The sequence below is a fragment of the Callithrix jacchus genome, chromosome 21, assembly GCF_049354715.1.
Source record: "Callithrix jacchus isolate 240 chromosome 21, calJac240_pri, whole genome shotgun sequence".
Lineage (NCBI taxonomy): Eukaryota > Metazoa > Chordata > Mammalia > Primates > Cebidae > Callithrix > Callithrix jacchus.
Genome location: NC_133522.1, coordinates 44,627,000 through 44,647,951, shown reverse-complemented (window position 1 = coordinate 44,647,951; position 20,952 = coordinate 44,627,000). Strand labels below are relative to the sequence as shown.

General features: G+C 43.6%; 2 long non-coding RNA genes across 5 annotated transcripts in view; one reads left to right on the top strand and one right to left on the bottom strand.

Moving 5' to 3' along the window:
• The window catches only part of LOC118149895 (uncharacterized), a 24,219-nt gene extending 7,297 nt beyond the window's left edge, over positions 1 to 16,922 (top strand). The window contains exons 1-4 of one of the 4 annotated variants that reach the window (XR_008478288.2): positions 4,049 to 4,661; positions 6,321 to 6,560; positions 9,518 to 11,569; positions 15,743 to 16,922. This is a non-coding gene — a long non-coding RNA (uncharacterized LOC118149895). Of the gene's footprint in view, positions 1 to 4,048; positions 4,662 to 6,320; positions 6,856 to 9,517; positions 12,687 to 15,742 lie in introns of those variants that run through there. The other 3 variants (XR_008478287.2, XR_004737644.3, XR_013530641.1) reach the window with 3 other exon arrangements.
• Positions 16,830 to 20,952, bottom strand: part of LOC118149929 (uncharacterized) — a 6,136-nt gene continuing 2,013 nt past the window's right edge. The window contains exons 2-3 of the long non-coding RNA XR_004737695.2: positions 19,503 to 19,680; positions 16,830 to 17,505 (exon numbers count right to left, since the gene is read on the bottom strand). This is a non-coding gene — a long non-coding RNA (uncharacterized LOC118149929). The remainder of the gene's footprint in view (positions 17,506 to 19,502; positions 19,681 to 20,952) is intronic.

The following is a 20,952-nucleotide window of genomic DNA, read 5'->3' as shown; positions in this document are numbered from 1 at the left end:
CAAGTGACTTACCATCTCTGTATCTCAGTTTCTTCTGCCAGATGGGAGTGATACAGGTATCACCCTCTTTGTAGGAGCCTGTGAGGGTGAGTATAACATGAGTTATAAGCAAGTGTGTACTCGACACATGTTAGCTCTTGTCATGGAATAAAGGATGTCAAGAACAGCATGGGGCTGGGCGTGGTGGCTCACACCTATAATCCCAGCACTTTGGGAGGCCTAGGCAGGCAGATCACCTGAGGTCAGGAATTTGGGACCAGCCAGGCCAACATGGTGAACCTCATCTCTACTAAAAATACAAAAACTAGCCAGGCATGGTGGCATGTGCCTGTATTCCCAGCTACTCAGGAGGCTGAGGTGGGACGATTGCTTGAACCTGGGAGGCAGAGATTGCAGTGAGCCAAGATTGTGCCACTCTGCTCTAGCCTGGGCGATGGACTTTTCAAAACAAAGACAAACAAACAAGAAAGAACAGCCTGGGAAGTGCCATTGTTCAGGAGCTTCAGGAGGAAGTGGAGGCAGGAACGAGACCGAGAGGCAGGAAGGCTGTGTAGCGAAGCCATCACTGGAGGGTGTAAGGAAGGAGAGCATAGGAGAAGAATCACTTCTGGAGATGGAAGCCAGCCCAGAACGCATGGCAGGCAGAACCCACTGGGTCGGAGGGACAGGAGAGGGGCACGTTTTCATCTAGCATTATGATCAGCCTTGCAGAAATGAACACACTCCACATATACGGACACTTAACAAATATAGCACTTGCACCTCAGAGCAGGGCCATAAAAGTGATGGTGCAAACTGAAACTGGGCAAAGCAGTCTTAATAATCAATGGGAAAATTGTGAGCATTCTGTGGCCTTGAAACCATTTTGTCAAAATATTAAAGGTTGTCTTAGTGTCAGTTATAAATGTACAGGGAAATAAAAGGAAATGGTGTAACTAACATTTGTTTAATGTTAAATCACATTAAAACACTGTGATTTAAACGTTCCAAAAGTTAAAGTGTTTTATTTCTCTGTAAAGAATTTATCAAGAGTAGTTCAAAAAGTGCCTTTCTTCTTCTCATCCTATAATGTTGATATAGTTTGGGTCTGTGATGCCCGCCCAAATCTCATGTTGAATTGTAATCCCCAGCGTTGGAGGTGGGACCTGGTGGGAGGTGAATGGATCATGGGGGTGGAGTTCTGGTGAATGGTTTAGCATCACCCTTCTTTGGCACTGTATGATGAGTGAATTCTCACGAGATCTGGTTGTTTAAGAGTGTTCATCACCTCCCCCATCTCTTCCATCAGCCTGCCACGTAAGACGTGCTTGCTTCCCCTCTGCCTTCTGCCATGATCGAACATTTCCTGAGGCCTCCTTCGAAGTGGAGCAGATGCTGCCATGCTTCCTGTGCAGCCTGTGGAACTGCGAGCCAATCAAACCTCTTTTCTTTATACATTACCTAGTCTCAGGTATTTCTTTATAGCAATGTAAGAACGGACTGATAGAGATGTACACTGCTAAAGCATCCTTTCTGGGTGTTGGTGACTTGTCCTATGCCTTTCAAAGTCTGGTTCAGCTTCCAACTTCTGCACATAGAACCAAAGCAAGGACTTATGCCTTTATTATGTAACAACGAGGACAGGAGTTAATGACACTGCTTTTTGCAATGTGGTCATGAACTGGGGTACTCATCCTGCTTTCTTGCTCTGAAGACCACATTTCCCACCTGCTGAAGAAATGATCGAGGGTCTTATAATGTGGTTCAGGAATGAGGGATTTCAACTCAGGCCCAGCTGTCTACTGGATGTATGACATTGGTGTGTATATTGGTTCATTTTCTCACTGCTATAAAGAATTGTCTGAGTCTGGCTAATTTAGAAAGAAGAGAGGTCTAATTGACTCACAGTGTCACATGGCTGAGAAGGCCTCAGGAAGCTTATAATCGTGGCAGAAGGTGAAGGGGAAGCAGGCATGTCTTACATGGAGGCAGGAGAGAGAAAGAGCGAAAGAGGAAGTACGGCTTTCAAAACCATCAGATCTCGTGAGAACTCACTCACTATCATGAGAACAGCATGAAGGAAACCAGCCCCATGATCTAATCACCTTCCACCAGGTCCCTCCCTTGATACATGAGGATTACAATTCAAGATGAGATTTGGGTGAGGACACAGAGCCAAACAGTATCAGCATATTACCCAAATATTTTGTGCTTCCATTTCCTCTTCTGTAACATGCACCTCAGCATCCAGAGCAACTGGGACCACAGGTACATGCCACCATGCTCAGCTAATTTTTTAATTTTCTGTGGTGGAGACAATATCTCACTATGTTGCCCAGGCTGATCTTGAACTCCCAGGCCCAAGTGATCCTCCTGTCTCAGCCTCCCAAACTGCTGGGATTACAGGTATGAGCCACTGTACCCAGCATGCTTTTATTATTTAAAATAGTGACCATGGGCATTTCCTAAGTACCAGGGCACTGCTGAGCAAGCAATAGGTACGACTTTATTCAGTCCCCATAACATTCCTGAAAGGTGGTTCTAGAATCTCCATGTTACAGATGAGGAGACTAAAATTTAGAGACAGATTTGACATGCTCATGGCCGTGTTAGACCCAGGTTCACCTGACTCCAAAGGTGAAGCCTTTCAGTCACTCTGTTACAGTTCTTCAGCCATCAAACTCTGAAAAAATCTGGCTATAACTGTTCTTATATATGTATTGTTAAACATATGTGTTCATTATAGGTTTTCGTTTTTTTTTTTTGGCAGAGTCTTGCTCTATCACCCAGACTATAGTGCAATGATGCTATTTTGGCTCACTGCAACCTCCACCTCCTGGATTCAAGCAATTCTCCTGCCTCAGCCTCCTAAGCAGCTGGAACTACAGACATGCACCACCACACCCAGCTCATTTTTGTATTTTTAGTAGAGACAGGATTTTGCCATGTTGGCCAGGCTTGTCTTGAACTCCTGACCTCAGGCAATTCACCTGCCTTGGCCTCTCAAAGTGCTGGATTACAAAATGGGCAGGGCATGTGAGCTACCATGCCCTGCCCATTAAGTCTATATTATACCTAAATGATCGATTGTATAATGTGTCAGGTCATATCTATACCCATCTTTATACCGTAATTACTTAAGAACACAATAACTTTTTTGTCCATATCCTGAAAAGTCGATCTCTACCCCTGTGTTTGTTCTTTAAGTTTGTAGAAATGTAGATGATAGAATGGATGTTCTTATGAAATCATGAGATTACCACCCTAAAATGATGGAAATAACTAGTTCTGTAATAATTTCTGGGCAGCTTCCGATTAAATTTCCTTCAATCTATTTTGAGGCGTAAATATTTCTCCTGGGGAATCATTGAGTTCGGCTTTCTAATTTGATTTGGAAAAGAAGGAAGTGGAGTCTGACTGCCTCATAAGGAGCAAGGCATTTCAGTGCATTTGGGAGTTGTTCAGATATCTGTGTAGGTGTTTTTAATAAGTTAGTTCACCTAATTGTATTTCCTCTCCACTAAATAAGAAAAGTCCTACCCTGATGGGCTTAATCTTTCTAAATTATTTTCTGGTTTTAATTGTGCTGTTTCCCACAAGCACCTAATTTAATTATCAGATTGTAATGCTTTTCTGTGAAAAGATTTTTTGCACATTAGGAATGCTGGGATTCGATGTTTTGGGGAGTGGGGGAGAGTACTTGTTCACTCTCTAAAGAACAAGCAGGAAAAATGCCTGAACACTCACCTGCCTCAGTTGTTCAGGTCTTCAGGAGGTGTGCAATGGAAGACAGCCAGACCCAGTCAGGTGCTGTGAAAGACCACAGCCCTGTCCTGGGGTGCGTCCGGCGTAAGCTGCAGACACACACTCCAAGAGCTGGGGTCATTCTTTGGTGACAGGAAGGAGCTTCACTTCAAAAGCCATTTGCTTTGGCATGAATAATAACAAATCAGCTGACCTATAACCCTGCAGTGAGTTCAGGAAAAGTGTGTCCCACTAAACAATTAGTGTCCACAGTGACGTATCGAACAGTTCTTTTTGCAACAGTTTTTTTTTTTTTTTTTTAGACAGAGTTTCGCTCTTGTTTCCCAGGCTGGAGTGCAGTGGCTCGATCTCAGCTCACTGCAATCTCCGCCTCCTGGGTTCAAGCAATTCTCCTGCCTCAGCCTTCCGAGTAGCTGGGACTACAGGTGTGTGCCACCACGCCCAGCTACTTTTTGTATATATTTTTTAGTAGAGACAGGGTTTCACCATGTTGACCAGGATGGTCTCGATCTCTTGACCTCGTGATCTGCCCGCCTCGGCCTCCCAAAGTGCTGGGATTACAGGCGTGAGCCACCGCGCCCGGCCTGCAACAGGTTTTAAAGACATTATACTACATGCAGAATAAGAAAGAAGGAGAAGAAAAAGGAATTGTATTTTTACCGTGATGGGAAGAAGATGGATCTTTCTGCAGTGGGATGGTTTTAGCTTCTAGGAAATTCACTCTTAAGAGCAGCTTCCAGCCTTTGAGATGCCCCGGTGTGCAGGAAGCTCAAGCCAGCTTGGCTCACTGGCTCCAGCATGTCTCTGGTCTCTTCCTTGTGCATCAGGAATCACTTTGGACTGGCCCAAGAGTGGGGCTGTGGGCACGCAGAGCACACCAGATTTCTGAATGATTATGGCCATGCATCATTGTGTAGGTGAGTATATGTGTATGTAAGAGAGAGAGGTAGAGAGAGCCAGAGATGGGGAACAGAGAAATGAAGCACGATGGCTGTCTTGACTGAGGATGACCGTGATGTTTTTAGTTTAAGTAAATTTTAGAGGGTGCAATTCTCTATGAGAAAAAAGTAACAACTATAATAAATATTCTGGGTTCTTCCGTATTAAGTAAAGAACCTGGACAACATCATAGTTTTGTCATTTTTTCCTAAAGCAGCATTCCTTAGAAGCATTCCTAAGGGTTCTGCTCGTTGGAACAATAGTCCGGAGATTTGTTCCATGAAAAAAATATGAGAAGTTTGGAAAATGATCACCTGTGGGCGACTCCTTCATTACTTTATTTAGTAAATTTTTATTAATAATTGAGATCTCACTATGCGTGAGACACCGTTAATGACATGGAATATTTAAGATGCAATCCCTGCCTTCCTCGTGCTTCTGTATTACCCTAGTTGTAGACAAGAAGGCAGACCACTAGAGTCCAGGGGCATGGGGCCAACAAAGTTGCCATGATGATCCAAGGGCTCCTACCTGGAAGTTGCAGGTAAAGGGTCTGAGAAGTCCTATAGTCAAGACACCTACTTAATTTCTTTAAATTCCGTGTTGCCAAACCTTTCTATACTATGTTTTGATATCTCTCAAAACATCTGCAGTCCCCACTTGTGGAAACACTACCCTTTCATAAACCCAGCAATTCAGTGGAAATTTATCATTGGCTTCCCTAAAGCAATTGCCTGGGAGCTCTTGTGCATGGAGAGTTTGGGACCACATTCGTCTTTTGCATAAATGAGTTAGGGGATCTGGGGAAGATGATTCTGTTTCCCCCCTCGTCTCTACTTCCTCGAATGACTTGTTATCTTGAATTTGCGTAATAGACGCCAGAAGGTTTTGTGCTACAATAAAAGATAAGACTTGAAGAACAAGTCCAGGATATGACCAGGAGCATACTTGAGAGTCAGTGGCATGAATGATATGAGAAGTCAGCTTGAGGGTGGATCTTTGTCCCTGGAGGAGAAGGCTTGAGGGGCTCTTGGAAGCTAGATATTTGCAGTGGCAGCAGCACTGGCTTCCTTGGCACATGGCTGCTCTTTGTATTCAGGATAAAACACACATTTGCTGCCCAGCATCTGAGGCTCTGCCTACCTTGGGGATGTTACCACGTGTCTGTCTCCCTTAGTTCCAGCCACACTAAGGTTTTGAGCCTGAGATCACCAGGCTCTCTGGGTCCTTGGCCTGCACAAGGCCTGGCCTGCACCCTCACCTGCAGTGTTGGCTTCCTCAACCCCTCAGGTCTCCTGCTAAACACCCCTTCCCTTTAAGGTGCCTTCACTTAACCTATGGGCACCTCCCTTTGTGCCATCTTTCATTTGTGTGCTCTCTTGTTTCCTGTTTCCCGCTTGAGAGTCACCCCCTGGACGGCAGTTCGGCTCCACTGTGTCCCCACTGGAGACACAGGCTCCACTGAAAACCACACAAGAAACAGGCTCTGAAATATTTGTTGGATTCGGGAATGGTTGATTGGCTTTCATTGGGCTGCCGGGAGGATTAAATTCTGAGTATATAAAGGTGCTTACACCACATTCCCATATGCCCGTTACATTGATGGATACGTATTACGTTCTGTGTTCTCCTGCCAGGGACTTTAAGAAGCTGCTGAAGAACAAAAATGAAGGTGGGAGCTGTTGGTGTCGAGTGACTCATAGCACCATCCTTCAGGGACGGTGTGGTTGGCCAGAGTATGGTCAGGGAGAGCCAAGAGAAGAAGTGCTTCTGAGTATGACCCAGCAGGGTGGAAAGAAGGAGTCGTCTCCCAAGTGCACATTTGTTGGAGGAAGCTTTTGTGGGCTCCTGACATTCCATTATTCTAGAACTACAAGGTAAGAACAAGAGGAGACTTGGGGAGACTCTGGTCCAATTCGTCCTTTTTTTTTTTTCCAGATGTGGAATTAGAGGACCGAGGGAGTGAAGGGCTTTCCTCCTCATCACTTGGGTTAGGACCATGGAGCTCCTGGAGCCTCGAGATTCCAGGCCCAGGAGCACATCCTCATTGTGCTTCTTGGGGCTCAGGTGCATCTCTTAAAAACTTGTTCTTAGACGTGTTGTGTTCAAACTTGTTGCATCATGTCAGTCTTAATGTTATATCTGGAACAAGGAAGGAGAGAAGAAAGGAAAGCAGGAAGAAAGAAAACAAAGAAAGAAGGCTTTGGGAGGCCGAGGTGGGTGGATCACGAGGTCAAGAGATCGAGACCATCCCGGTCAACATGGTGACTAAAAATACAAAAATTAGCTGGGCATGGTGGCGCATGCCTGTAATCCCAGCTACTCAAGAGGCTGAGGCAGGAGAACTGCCTGAACCCAGGAGGTGGAGATTGCGGTGAGCCAAGATCGTGCCATTGCACTCCAGCCTGGGTAAGAAGAGTGAAACTGTCTCAAAAAAAAAAAAAAAAAAAAAAAAGAAAAAGAAAAAGAAAGAAAGAAAGAAGGAAAGAAAAAGAGAGACTGAGAGAAAACTGGAGATATGTACACACACAGAGAGAGAGAGAGAGAGAGAGAGACAGAGAGAGACAGAGAGAGAGAGAGACTTCTTGGCATCTTACCACAACCATTTTTTATCTACGGAGCAGAAATATTTTACAATACCTACAGGCTCCTGGGCAGATCATCATGTGCAGACTGCTTACAGAGAGAAGAAAATCGTTTCACTTTCATCTTCCTGGTAAGGCTGGAAGACAAAAGCCATCCCTTGTTACAATTTTGGAGGCTACAGGGAAGGCAATTTTAAGGAAAAGACAGATTCTTTGACTGATGCAAATGGAATGAACTCCAATGGTGTCCTTTTAGAAATCACTAATGACGCAGTTATAGGATGACTGTGGCATATTTGATTAAACAGACAGGCAGAAAGAAGCAAGAGGAAAGCCAGGAGGGCATAGTTTTATGTCAAGGTTCTGCTGAGTTAGTGAGGGTGTGTCCTGCTTTCAGACTTGGCCATGCTTTAATTCTCAAAAGTTCATCGCTTGAATGGTGCCACTTATTTTAGGTTTATTTCTGGCACACTGGATGGGTAAGGCTTTCCCAGAACCTTTCATAAACTCAGTTGCTAGGCTTCACCGCCCCATCTCCATCCAAACCCTGGCCCACCCTTTGCCATCATCTACCAAGATTTTCAAGGAGAATTCTTTATGCTTCCTGTTTACCGCTTCAAAAGAAAGCCTTGTCCAGGGTTGACATCGGAAGGTTCACCGTATCCTTGATGTCCTGTTTCCATAGGTCTAAACATCTGTAGACTCCTTATTTAACTTCAAACTCCTGGACTGAGTAGGTAATTCAAAAAAGATTTGCCAAATGCTTTTAAATCTTAGATCAGTGGCTGGCACAGTGGAAGATGTCCAACAAATATTTGCTGAATGAAGACATTAGAATATCAACGGACGGAGGTGAATGCCCTGGGTCCCTGAAATCTGCTATAACGCTGGACTCTCAGACCAATTTAGAGCAATTTTTAAAAAGACTTTGCTATGCTTCACTTATGATGGTAAATTGAATATATTTTTGAATGAAGAATTATTTTCTTCTACTTTTCGGTTCAAATTCTTAAACTTGATGTTTAAAGAAGATAGAAAATGAAGTAAACCTTGGAATTTTATGAAGCTTTATGATTCTTAAATCAGTAGAAGTCAGTTCTCATTACCTGCTCATCCTGTAGTTCTCTTCTCCACAGGGCCATTTCCAGATACGAATTGCAGAGAAATATTTCAATATGTCCTCACCCAAATATCCTTTTAAAAGTACATTTCTTTTAATGCAGTAAGATTTATGTCCTGTGTGTGTGTTTAGAGGGTAAATCTGGATTTGTATTTCTAGAAGGTACTTTTAACAAAGAAATTGGAAAGAAACAGTATTTTAGAAAAATCAAAACAAGCCATAGAAATCTAATATTTTTCAGATACTATATTGGACAGAATGAAGAGTAAATCCAGAATATGGAAGAATAACGTATTCTAATGTAAACACCATATTCTGTCAAATTATTTGCCTGGCAAAATTAAATTCTTTAAAATAAACTTTTGTTCTTGTTTTGAAGTGAGGTGTCTATGAAGAGGCAGTGTAGGTTGGTGGTTAGGAGCACTCTGGAGTCACAAGCCTGTTTTAGAATCTTGGCTCCCTCACTTACTAAGGGTAGAGCTGTGGGAAGGTTACTTGTTTTCACTCTCTCCTTTTCCCATCTGTGAGATGGCAATGAGAAAGCACCTAAGGAAAGCGGCCTTTGTGAGAGATGAAGAAGTTAAGACCTGTACTCTGGTTTAAATGTGTCTCCCACAAAATCTACGTAGAAACTTAATCCCACTTTGATGGCTGTGTTTGTCTGTCCTCACACTGCTAATAAAGACATACCCAAGACTGGGTAATTTATAAAGAAAAGAGGTTTAATGGACTCACAGCTTCACATGGCTGGAGAGGCCTCACAATCATGGCAGAAGGCAAAGGAGGGGAAAGGCATGTCTTACATAGCAGCAGGCAAGAGAGCTTGTGCAGGGGAACTCTTATTAATAAAACCATCAGATCTCCTGAGACTCACTCACTACCATGAGACCAGTATGAGAGAAACTGCCCCCATGACTCAACTATCTCCACCTGCCCTTGGCACATGGAAATTATTAAAATTTAAGATGAGATTTGGGTGGGGACACAGCCAAACCGTATCAATGGCATTGAGAGATGAGATATTTTGGGAAGTGATTAAATCCCAGGGGATGGAATAGATCATTGCCTTATAAAAGGGTTGGAGGGAACTGGTTTAGGCCCTTTGGCCTTTCTATTTCTTCTGCCACAGGAGACACCCTCCAGAGAAAGCAGCAACAAGGCACCATCTTGGAAGCTGAGAGGGCAGCCCTTACCAGACACCAAATCTGCCAGCACCTCTGTCTTGAACGTTCCAGTCTTCAGAGCCATGGGAAGTAAATTTCTGTTCTTTATAAATTACTCAGTCTATGGTGTTTTGTTATAGCAGCACAAATGAACTAATACATGTGAAACGCTTAGAGCTGTGCTTTGCCCGGAGTAAGTCCTCAGTTAACCTTGTGAAAAATTTGGCAAGTCAGTAAAGGTAGAACTGAGAAATCAAAAATTACCTACTTTCCATCACTTGCAGAAGCCACTAGTAGCATTTTAGCATATTGCTTTCAGTCTATCCCTATCCATTTACAATATGAGACTTTACTACTTACAAAATGTTTATACCCCTTGCTTCACTTGACACACTACAAGCATTTATTTATACTATTTAAATTATTTTAAAAGTCTCTGCCCCTTCTGTAACTACTTCTTCTTCTTCCTCCTCCTCCCTCCTCCTCCTCTCTTCCTCTCCTTCTCCTTCTTCCTCTTCCTTCTCCTTCTCCTTCTTTTCTTCTTCCTTCTCCTCCTCCTTCTTCTTCTTTCTTCCTCCTCCTCCTCCTTCCTTCTCCTTCTCCTTCTTTTTCGTCTTCTTCTTCTTCTTCTCCTCCTCCTCCTACTTCTTCTTCTCCTTCTCCTTCTTTCTCCTCCTTCTTCCTTCTTCCTTCTCCTCCTCTTCCTCCTCCTCCTCCTCCTCCTCCTCCTCCTCCTTCTTTGTGATGTAGTCTTGCTCTGTTGCCTGGTCTGGAGTGCAGTGACATGATCTCAGCTCACTGCAATCTCTGCCTCCCAGGTTGAAGTGATTCTCCCGTCTGAACCTCCTGAGTAGCTAAAACTACAGGCACAGGCAATCATCCCTGTCTAATTTTCGTATTTTTAGTAGAGACAGGGTTTCACCATGTTGGCCAGGCTGGTCTAGAACTTCTGACTGTGATGCACTCATCTTGGCCTCCCAAGTGTTGGGATTGCAGATGTGAGCCACTGCACCCATAACGTATGGCCTTCATCCATAACTTTCTTAACCATTTCCTATTTCCCTCTTGTTGGATATTTAGATTGTTTCCAAGAACATCAAAACACATGAAAAATATTAACAGTTTTATGCTTACTGTATGGAATGTCTCCAAATCATAAAGCCATTTTACTACTGAAATGACGTACATTTTTGAAAACCCTACAGAACATGGTGTTTTAGACATGGCGTTTGAAACATGATGAAACAAAGCTTTTTATCTATTGTGTTGATAAAAAGCGTTGAGAAAAAGTGAGCAGTTAAAACAAACAATAATATGGTTTAAAATACGCTGAGCACTTTATATTTTCCTGGCACTGAACCCATCCCCAGTACCTCACAGGTATTAACCAGTACCTCACAGGTATTAACCAGTACCTCACAGGTATTAACCAGTACCTCACAGTTATCTCGACAGGCAATTTTTTTGTCTCCATCTTGCAGGTTTAGAAACAGAGTCACCGAAAGGTTGAATGACCTGCCCAAGGTCTTCACTCTAGTAAATTGAAGTGCTGGGATTTGCACCCATGAAATCTACTTCCAGAAACTGTATTCTCTGCCACTGAATCTACACTATCCTTTTTACATAGAGTATTTATTCTGAACATTTCATCAGAAATGCTCTACCGCTGATTTTCTTTTCATTATTCTTTATTTGGAAAAAAGTAGAAAGATCAAGTAAATTTTGGCAAATGGATATTTTTCTGTACATAATATCCAAAGCTCGGATGGACTTTCACGTAATGAACTATTTAGGCATTTGTTTTTCTGGACTTTTATTTAGAGCCAGATCAAAATTTCAGTGGGTTGCTTCCCACCCTATTTTAAATTGGGTTATGGTATAACTTTGGAGAGAATGACTACACTGTTTTAGAAATAAACCTTTCTTTTTTACAGACTCGCAGTATTTCTTTGAAGTGTGCATCTGTTGTGAAGAAGGAGTACAGCTGGAAAAAATAGAGCGTCAACTGTATTTTCTGTGTAGGTGTTTTTCAATCGGCTGCCCAGGACGATATTGCATATTTGAGCAATATGCTTTCCATTTTACTGCCCTTTTCCAAATCACACAATTAATAGATAACAACCCAAGATCCACATACACTCTGAGGGCTGTGGGGAAGTGGAGTGAGAGAAGAGAATTCCTGTGCACATGGGCTGAATGGGTGGTAGGGAGGAGTTCTAGTTTTTCCTTCTATCTTGGAAGGATAGGACTTGGTTTCTTTCAGAGACATGAACCCTTATGTGCTAGAAAAGGAAGCCGCAGAGAATTTTCCAGGGACTGGTACAAAGGTTGTAAAATAGGACATGAAATGACAGAGAAGCGGGTGCTCTTACTGCAAAGTCTGTCTTGAATTTCAGCTTTACTGGGAGAGGTGTGTGATATTATTCTGCTAGTAGCTTTATGGGTTAGCCTCATAAAACATAGTTATCCCCCCAGGGGATGCTGGTCTTTTCTTATTTTTTTCATCATTCTTCCTTATTCCTCATTAAGAATCACAACCTTCTCTCTCTGTCCTTCCCCAAATTTCCAAGCAATAGAAGGACACTTTTATAATTATGACTCCATTAGAGATCATCTAGAAATCGAAAATGATTCTGTGAAGCCCAAATATCTGAGACAGGTCTCATTCAATTTAGGAAGTTCATTTTGCCACAGTTAAGGAGGTGCACCAGTGACACAGCCTTAGGAAGTCCTGACAATGTGTGTTAAAAGTGGTCGGGGCAATAGCTTGGGTGTCCACATTCTAGGGAGACATGAGACATCAATCAATTATGTAAAATGTATATTGGTTTGGTCTGGAAAGGCAGGACAACTGGAAGCAGAGACAGGGCCTCCAGGTCATACATAGTTAAGAGACAAATGATTGCATTCTTTTGAGTTTCTGATTAATGTTTAAAAATGAGGCAATCAGATACACATTCATCTCAGGAGCAGAGGGATGGGAGGCATGTTTGCCCTCAACAGTTTCCCTCTTGAGTTTTCCCTTTAGCTTAGTGATTTTGGGGGGGAGGGTCCCAAGATTTATTTTCCTTTCAAAAATCCAAATGTATGTGTCTCCAGATATTTTATTTTATTCTCATAAAGGATGGGAATGCAGAATATGCTTTGTTTTATTTTTTTAAAAAAAGACTAGGTGTTTACCTTTAAAATTTCAGGTTTTAGAAACATTGTGTTTTAGAAGTCTTTCCTTGAAAAATATGCAGACCGAAGCAAAATCTACTCACCCTCGCTTTTAGGAGACCTCAAACTGAACATTTGCCTACGTGGCCTTCTTTTGTTTTTTCAAGCTTATTTCAATAGGACTGATCATAACTCGTATTCAAACAGCAATCCAAAGGACAGAAGATCTTTATCCTTGCAAAGGGTGGTCATAATTTTGTTAAGTAAGAAGACACCGGTGAAAACGATCACCGCAAATCCATTTCCATAAGAAAAAAGAACCAGTGTAACTTGGAAAGGCCTTTTATTCAATCTCAAGGACAGAATTGGGGGAAAATTCTAAATGCTGAAATCACAATAAGGCCCACTAAGATTTTCTCCTATTTACTCGCAGACCCTGCTCTAGACTGCATGCTGGACAGGGGGCTGCCCTGAGCTCACACCACGGCCGTAAAGCTCCCTGCTTGCGTTCTCCCGCCCGCCTGCATTCCCGCCACCGAGCAGCAGCTGTGTGATTTTTTTTTTTTTTTTTTTTTTTTTTTTTTGCCCGGCCAGGGCTGCCCTGGGCGAATGCTCTTCGTCAAGTTCCCTCTTAAACAGTGGTCAAACATTCTTCTGGTGCATCTATTATTTTCAGGTCCTTTATTACAGGTACTGACCCTGTAATCTCAGCAGCACAGGTTCGCCCAGCAGGGCTTCGGGATGCTTCCCTGACTCTCCCCCGACTTTCACACCAACGCCCTCCGGGGACGATTCCAATGGGTGTCAAGTCCATTCTCTGATGAACAGACTCGCGCTTTGAGAGCATCTTCAGGGTCAGCGCATCCAGGGACCATTTTCCTCGAGCGCCACCGCCTGGCCCAAACGGGAACGACCTGTGCCCGTTGCTGAGGACAAACACTGGAGATGGAATTTCTAGTGTTTGTACAATCTTCGTCCTTTTCCATTTTTTGTAAAGTGACGATGACAGATATTTTCGCTTATGACTGCAAGTATTTTTCCTCTGAATAAATATACCATTTTTTTCTGGCAATAATTTGCGTTTAAAAATAGGCCGGGCACGGTGGCTCACGCCTGTAATCCCAGCACTTTGGGAGGCTGAGGGGGGTGGATCATGAGGTCAAGAGATCGAGACCATCCTGGTCAACATGGTGAAACCCCGTCTCTACTAAAAATACAAAAAAATTAGCTGGGCACGGTGGCGCGTGCCTGTAATCCCAGCTACTCAGGAGGCTGAGGCAGGAGAATTGCCTGATCCCAGGAGGCGAAGGTGGCGGTGAGCCAAGATGGCGCCATTGCACTCCAGTCTGGGTAACAAGAGCGAAACTCCGTCTCAAAAAAAAAAAAAAAAAAAAAAAAATACTGAGACTGGGCATGGTGGCTCACTCCTGTAATTCCAGCAATTTAGGAGGCCAAGGTGGGAGGATGGCTTGAGTCCAGGAGTTTGAGACCAGCCTGGGCAACATAGCAAGACCCCGTCTCTACAAAAATAATTTTCAGAACTATTGGGTGAGCTGGCGTGCACCTGTAGTTCCAGCGACTCAGGAGGCTGAGAAGGAGGGATGGCTACAGTGAGCTGTGATCACACACTGCACTCCAGCCTCAGTGACACAGCAAGAGCCTCCTTTAAAAAAAAGGAAAAAGAAAAAAATAAAAATACTGAAATGAGAGCTATCCTATACCCTCAACTATATATTACATAAATTGTATTCTTTCGAATTCTAAACGCTGGATAGGATGTGATTTGGTAATAACATAAAAATATAAGAGCAGAAACAGGCAAACAAAAAGGAGAAAGTGTTTTTCCTCTGGCATTCTAACCTTGGTGGACAGGATGGGTGGAGAACCCCTAAAGGGCTTGCTTGGTTGGTGCCCACCCCTGCCTGCTCCCCAGTGGTCAAGACGGAGCACTGATGCTACAGACCCAGGCTCCAGAATACACTGGAGGCAAAGGCTCCCAAAAGAGTGTGCACACCTCGACGAGTATATGCGTGTGAGCAAACACCTCTGTAAGGAGTCTCCTTGGGGCATTAAAAGAAAATATTAACATTTCTCTTCATACTTGTTTTTATCTCAAATTTCAATGCCTTTATTTTTATAGGGCACATGGAATTATTCAAACGCTTGTATATTGTTTACAAAGCAAATCAGTGTTTTCATAGGTCTTGGGTGTGTGGCTCTAAAAATTCGAGTTTGCCAAGGAGGTGGTGGAAGGATGATGACGGCTTCCCTTGGACTGGGCAGAGGTGGGTCGAGTAGGGTGTGGATCTTGATCTTTCTGCCTGGGGCGCAGTCCTATGGCCAAGGAACAGGATCCCTTTTTCCACCCCTTACTTGTAGACTGCCCAGGTGCAGGAGTGAGGGGTGCAAGGAGCCACCCTTATGAGAAGGTGCAGGCGAGGGGTGAGGGGTAGGGGGAGCTGGCACCTGGTGACTTTGCACTTGGAGGTTGAAGGGGACAGGATGGGGGGCAGGTGACCTCTCCAGGGAAGGGTCCTGGCTATTGGCCGGGCAGCAGGGTGGGAATAAAAAGGCCTGTACTCGCCTATAGAAAGTGGGGAACTGGAACTGGGACATGGGGTGGGTTTTGAAGCTTTAATTACTACTTTAAAACAAAGTTAAAAACATTTTTTTGCAAGTTCTTCCAAAGCTTGAAAAAAATGATTTTTCTAGTAGGAAAAAAAAACTTTCTGGTAGAAGAAAACTTTTCTAGACAACAACCCACCAGTCTAAAATTGCACCAAACTAAGGATGTTCTTAACATGGCCCCCAGTGGCATTGCCAGGCAAAAAATCCACACAGCTGGCATAGGGCCTGGCATAGGGCCTGGCATAGGGCCTGGCTGCAGGTAATCTAGCCAGCCTTTCTTTCTGGGTAGGGAGGTTGGGATGGAATTTGACTCAGAAGAAGGTTGTGGCCCGGCCTCTGTCAGCCTTATGGTGCAACCTAGGTAGGTCACTTCACATCTTGAGGCTTTCTTCTTTGCTAAACAGGTGGCAAATGTGTACCGAGAATTGGCTGGGTGTCAGATGCCGGTGGAATGAGGGTGCTGAAGACAGTATGTGAGCAGAAGACTGAGCTCATCTTAAAGTGTCTGCAGTTAAGTCTAACTTTCATTTCAACTAAAAAATTATATGAAAGTTCAAAATAAAAGTATAAAGAAGGGCCGGGCGCAGTGGCTCAAGCCTGTAATCCCAGCACTTTGGGAGGCCGAGGCGGGTGGATCACGAGGTCAAGAGATCGAGACCATCCTGGTCAACACGGTGAAACCCCGTCTCTACTAAAAAAATTAGCTGGGCATGGTGGCGCGTGCCTGTAATTCCAGCTACTCTGGAGGCTGAGGCAGGAGAATTGCCTGAACCCAGGAGGCGGAGGTTGCGGTGAGCCGAGATCGTGCCATTGCACTCCAGCCTGGGTAACAAGAGCTAAACTCCGTCTCAAAAAAAAAGTATAAAGAAGATTAAAAGGAAAAAAAATCTAAATACCTAACAGAAGACAAATCATAGAGCCCTCTCAAGCTCTGTAAAGCCCTGCATTTGGTTGCAGAAGTTTGCTGCCCTTTATGTAGGTGACCCTAACCAATTAAAAAGGAATCGGAAACGTATGCATTATATCCACCTTTGAATAGCTCTATTTTCAAAGTGGATGATGAAAACAGAATTAATGCATTCTATCCGCGAAGGCCTGAAGATGGATGTTTCTCTCAAAATTTATATGTTGAAACCCTAATCCCAAGGTAACGGTACCTGATACTGAGGCCTTTGGGAGGTCATGAGGGTGGAGCCCTCATAAATGGGATTAGCGTCCTTATAAGAAGAGGCCAGAGAACTTGGTAGCTCTCTTTCTACCAGGTAAGGTTGCAATGAGAAGTTGGAAGTCATCTGCAACCTGGAAGGGAGCCCTCACCAGGACCCAGGCATGCCGGCAGCCTGATCTCTGACTTCCAGCTTCCAAGGCTGTGAGAAATAAATTTCTGTCGTATATATATCACTCGGTTGATAATACGTCATTAGAGCAGCCAGAATGAACTAAGACAATCTCCATATTTGAATATATATATATTTAAAGTAGACAGGGAAAACAAAATTAATGATTCAAGGGCTAAGTTGCCATGCTTTTAAGAAAGATTATTTTTGATAGACATTTGGGAAAAAAAATGAGAGACTCCAAGTTACAAAAGAAGCGGGAATATTTTAATATGCAGCCCTGGCTTTGACATAGCAATACAAACTGTTCTTCAAGTGAGAGCTTTGACTATGATCCTAAAACAAGTTGCGGTCCCTCTGCTGTGACTCAAATCACTATAGAGGCAGAAACCCCATCTTGTTCTAAGGAAAAGGCAAAAGACAACAACCTGAGGTTTTAGTTCACGTATGTCTTGCTGCCAGCTGCCAGATTTCTTTATTGACTTTTAATTTGAGGTTTAAAAACAGAGGCTTTCCTTTGAACAGCTTGGGGCCAGAATATTCTACTGGTGTTGGGTCTTGTCTGCAGTGGATAGCAAATTCCTCATCACATGGGTCATTTGGTGACTGTGTGGATGAGAGAAATTATAATTTCATCATGATTTGGAAATGTTCCAGCAGGTTCCAAGAGGCGAAGTTTCTGGAATCACTGAAGACACAGTGTGCTGTTTGCTTTGCAAGAGAGTCTGTGGGTGGCCAGGGGCTGGGGTGGAGTTGGTGGGCGGAGAGGTGACATTTCAAGCTGTGGTATCTCTGTCAGTTGGGTGTCACTTGGTTCTTGTCTATTCCTTCTGGTTTGGAGGAAACACAAGTTGTTGTCCCTGCTTGGTTTTATCACGAATCTCAAACAAGTCACCAAGCTGGTCTAAGCCTTATTTTCTCATCTATAAAGTCAGGTTTGTGTACGCTGCTGAGGCAGCATGACTGAGCCAAACAGCTCCATGACTGAGCTCTGGGGTCCCCTCTACCACTGGTGGGAATGCATATTGCTGAATATTTTGGAAGCACCATTGGAAAGTATAACTCAAGCCCCATATCAACCGCATGCATGTCCTCTGACTCAGCTATTCTGCTACTAGGAATTATCCTAAGAATAGTCCAGCAACAGACACAGAGATTTATGTACATGTTCATTTACTCCAAATCAAAATGTAAGACAAGCTAAATACTTAAGGGTAAGCACATGTCTAAATAAATTAAAGCAATGTTCCATGCACTATTGTGTAGGCATTTCAAATTCTATTTTTAAGAATATTAACACCAGTGTTTCCTGACACAATATTAAAATTGTACAAAGCCAGACAAAATGTAAAGGTATACTGCAGGACACTCATTTTGCACCAAATATTTAACATACATACTTACATGAAAAAATCTGGAATATAAACAGCTACATGTGAACAGCATTTCTAGGAGATTAATATTCTTTATTATTTTTTCTTAACTATTCACCTTTCCTACAATGAACATGTATTGCTTTCATCATTGGAAATAAAATGACCAAAACGAAGAATGGAGTTTGTGGTCTCATCGTCTAATGTAACTGTGGACACTTCTGGGACTCAGAGGGAAAACGGAAAATACTGTGGATTCTAGAACCAGACTGCCTGGGTTCAAATTCTATCTCTCCTTTCTCTTGGTTAGCTTGGGTCATCCACTTAGCCTCTTGCTGCCTCAGTTTCCTCAGCTTTAGAGTGAGGGTAGCAGTAGTACTTGTCAAGAGAGTCAAAGGAGTCAAAATACATAAATCCCTCCGTAAGTGTCATTATCACTAATATCTGTAAAAATGAAAAAACTCTCCATTCAACAGATGTTTACTGAGCAGCTACTGTGTGCCAGGCACTGTCCTAGGTGATGGGAATGCAGCTGTACAGCAGCAATCAATACAGGCAAATTCTCTGCTCTCTCACAGCCACGTTTTAGTGGGGAAGAAATATAGCAACAAATAAACAGGGTGCAGGTGTTAAGAAGGAGAGAAAGGATGGGGGAAAGCGTGCTTGTTGGGGAAGGCTTGCATAAAGTAACATTTGGGTGGAGACCCCAGTGAGCACGGGAGTGAGCCATTCAGCAACACGGAAGGAGAGTGCTAGGAGTAGAGTGAGAACTCAGAGCATAGGCCCTGCAGTATGCTTGGCATGTTTAAGAAACAGCAAGAAAGACATATTGGATTCGATTTGGGTTTTTCCCAAATCAGACTCAGACAAGGATTTGAGTGTAAGTAGAACACTTGGCATACAGCAGTAGGCATTTATGTAATTCATGCATCTGGGAGTCGGCAGGGGGTAAGAGCTAACCTAGGTTGGGTTGATTAGTCAGGGTCTGCTGATTTGCATAGGTTTGCTCACATATCTGGGGGTCAGCCAGCATTTGGCTGATGTATAGTGGGTTCAGCTGGGGTGATTCAGCTCTGCCTGTGTTTCTTATCTTCCTCTTAGGAGCAGGAGTCCAGCCTGGCAGTCTAGTCTTATGCCCATGGCAGAGCAAAATGATTTGAGTGGAAACCCGTGAAGCCTCTTAATCCTGGCTCGGAACTGGCACATCCTGAATAGCCTCATTCCACCGGCTGAAGCGAGGCACACGGACAAACTTAAAGTCTAGGGATAGGAAAATACACTCTATTCTTCATGGGAGGGCGGGAGGGTGAGGAATGAATATTTCCAATCAATAATCTAACCTATCCACTCCCTGATTATTCTAATGAGGCCATGTTTCCATATGAAATTTCTTCAGAATCTACAGCTGAATGGTCCCTGTATGGTTTTGAGTTAGAGCTAGCCCAAAGAGAAACCTGAGTGAGATTTCCGAAGCAGAAGTGAAGCAGTGGCCATCGCTGTCTGGAGGTCTTTCAGTCAGCCAGATGCGGTGGGAGGCAGACGTAGCAGCTGCTGGTGGTCTTCGGCTGGGGTTCTCTGTCCTCTGTTCTGCCCAGCCCGTGATCTTGACTGCTGGCTTTTCCATGTGTTTCGCTGCAGACCGTAAGAGGTGACACAGCATCAGTGGCAACCCCCTTCCTGACCTCTACCTTTGTGGCTGCATTTGGCAACAAGGTGTGTTTGGCTTTTCAAAGTGACTGGCTGGTGTCTCCACCATGGATCCTCTCATCACACCCCCTGTCCCTGAGACTTTGACTTCTTCAGCTCCCCCTGCAAATATAGAAGGTCTAATATCTACAACAAGACTTTTTTCATAACACTCACAGCAACTCTGCTCCCCTGCTCAAGCCCCAGCTGACTGACACAGACCCTGCGGCTGCCACAACCCCATGAGCCCTGTGTCTGCCACTGCCTCCTAATGGCTCAGCAGCTCAATGCCAAACTCTTTAAAGCTTCTGGGGACTCTGCAGCCAACTCATGCATCAAAGCTTGACTACCTAAGTCCCTCCTTTCTTCAGGCTACTGCTCTCTGCTTCCTACAGTTTATCTAATCAAGATGATAAAAGATGGTAGACTCCACAGGGTGATGGATAATTCCCTCATGACATGTCCATGTATCTCGGCAGGCCCTCTGATAGTGCCAAACCTATCAGTGAACCTAACGGTGTGTGATTCTGCTCTGTAACCGTTAATGGGAAGCCATTCAGGGATCAGTTGGGACCTGGTCGAGTCCCCTGTGGTATAAGTGTCTGGTTCCTCTGAAGCTGGGCTGGAGCAGGGCTTTCGTTTTCACACCTCTTTGCCTAAATAAAGTTTGCATTTCCTATGAAAAACACAGTAATTTTGTCATAAATAGGTGGAATTATAAAATCAGGATCCTTTAAAAAAAAGAATGTATCAGAACTTACATTTCTTAATAAAAAATGGCCTCTTTGGAGTAGCTGCCTTGTGAGCTTACACTCTTGCTCCTATGAGAGCTTAAAGCATGTGTCAAACACCTTTTTCAGGCCTCATTTAGAATATTAAAGAGAGGTGACAACGCGTTCCATCTAAGGTAGATGTCAACCTTTTGTACAACGAGGAGTCAGTTTGTGATTAATCCGACAAATGAAGGGAGTTGTCAATGTCAGTGAAATGATCCTAGCACTAGAAAGGTGGGTTTGAAAAGCTGTGTCAGGCAGGTTCTCGAGAGATGTTTTGATGTTAACCCTGGAAAAAGTCACAGCCTTTCAAACAGACAACTTGAAAGAAGGATACATTAACTTAGATCGTGGTTCTAAAATAAAGTAATGAGAGTTCAGGTTCCCACAAGCCTAAGACCTCTGCTGCGTTTTTATTAGTAGGTATTATTGAGACAGCTAAGTA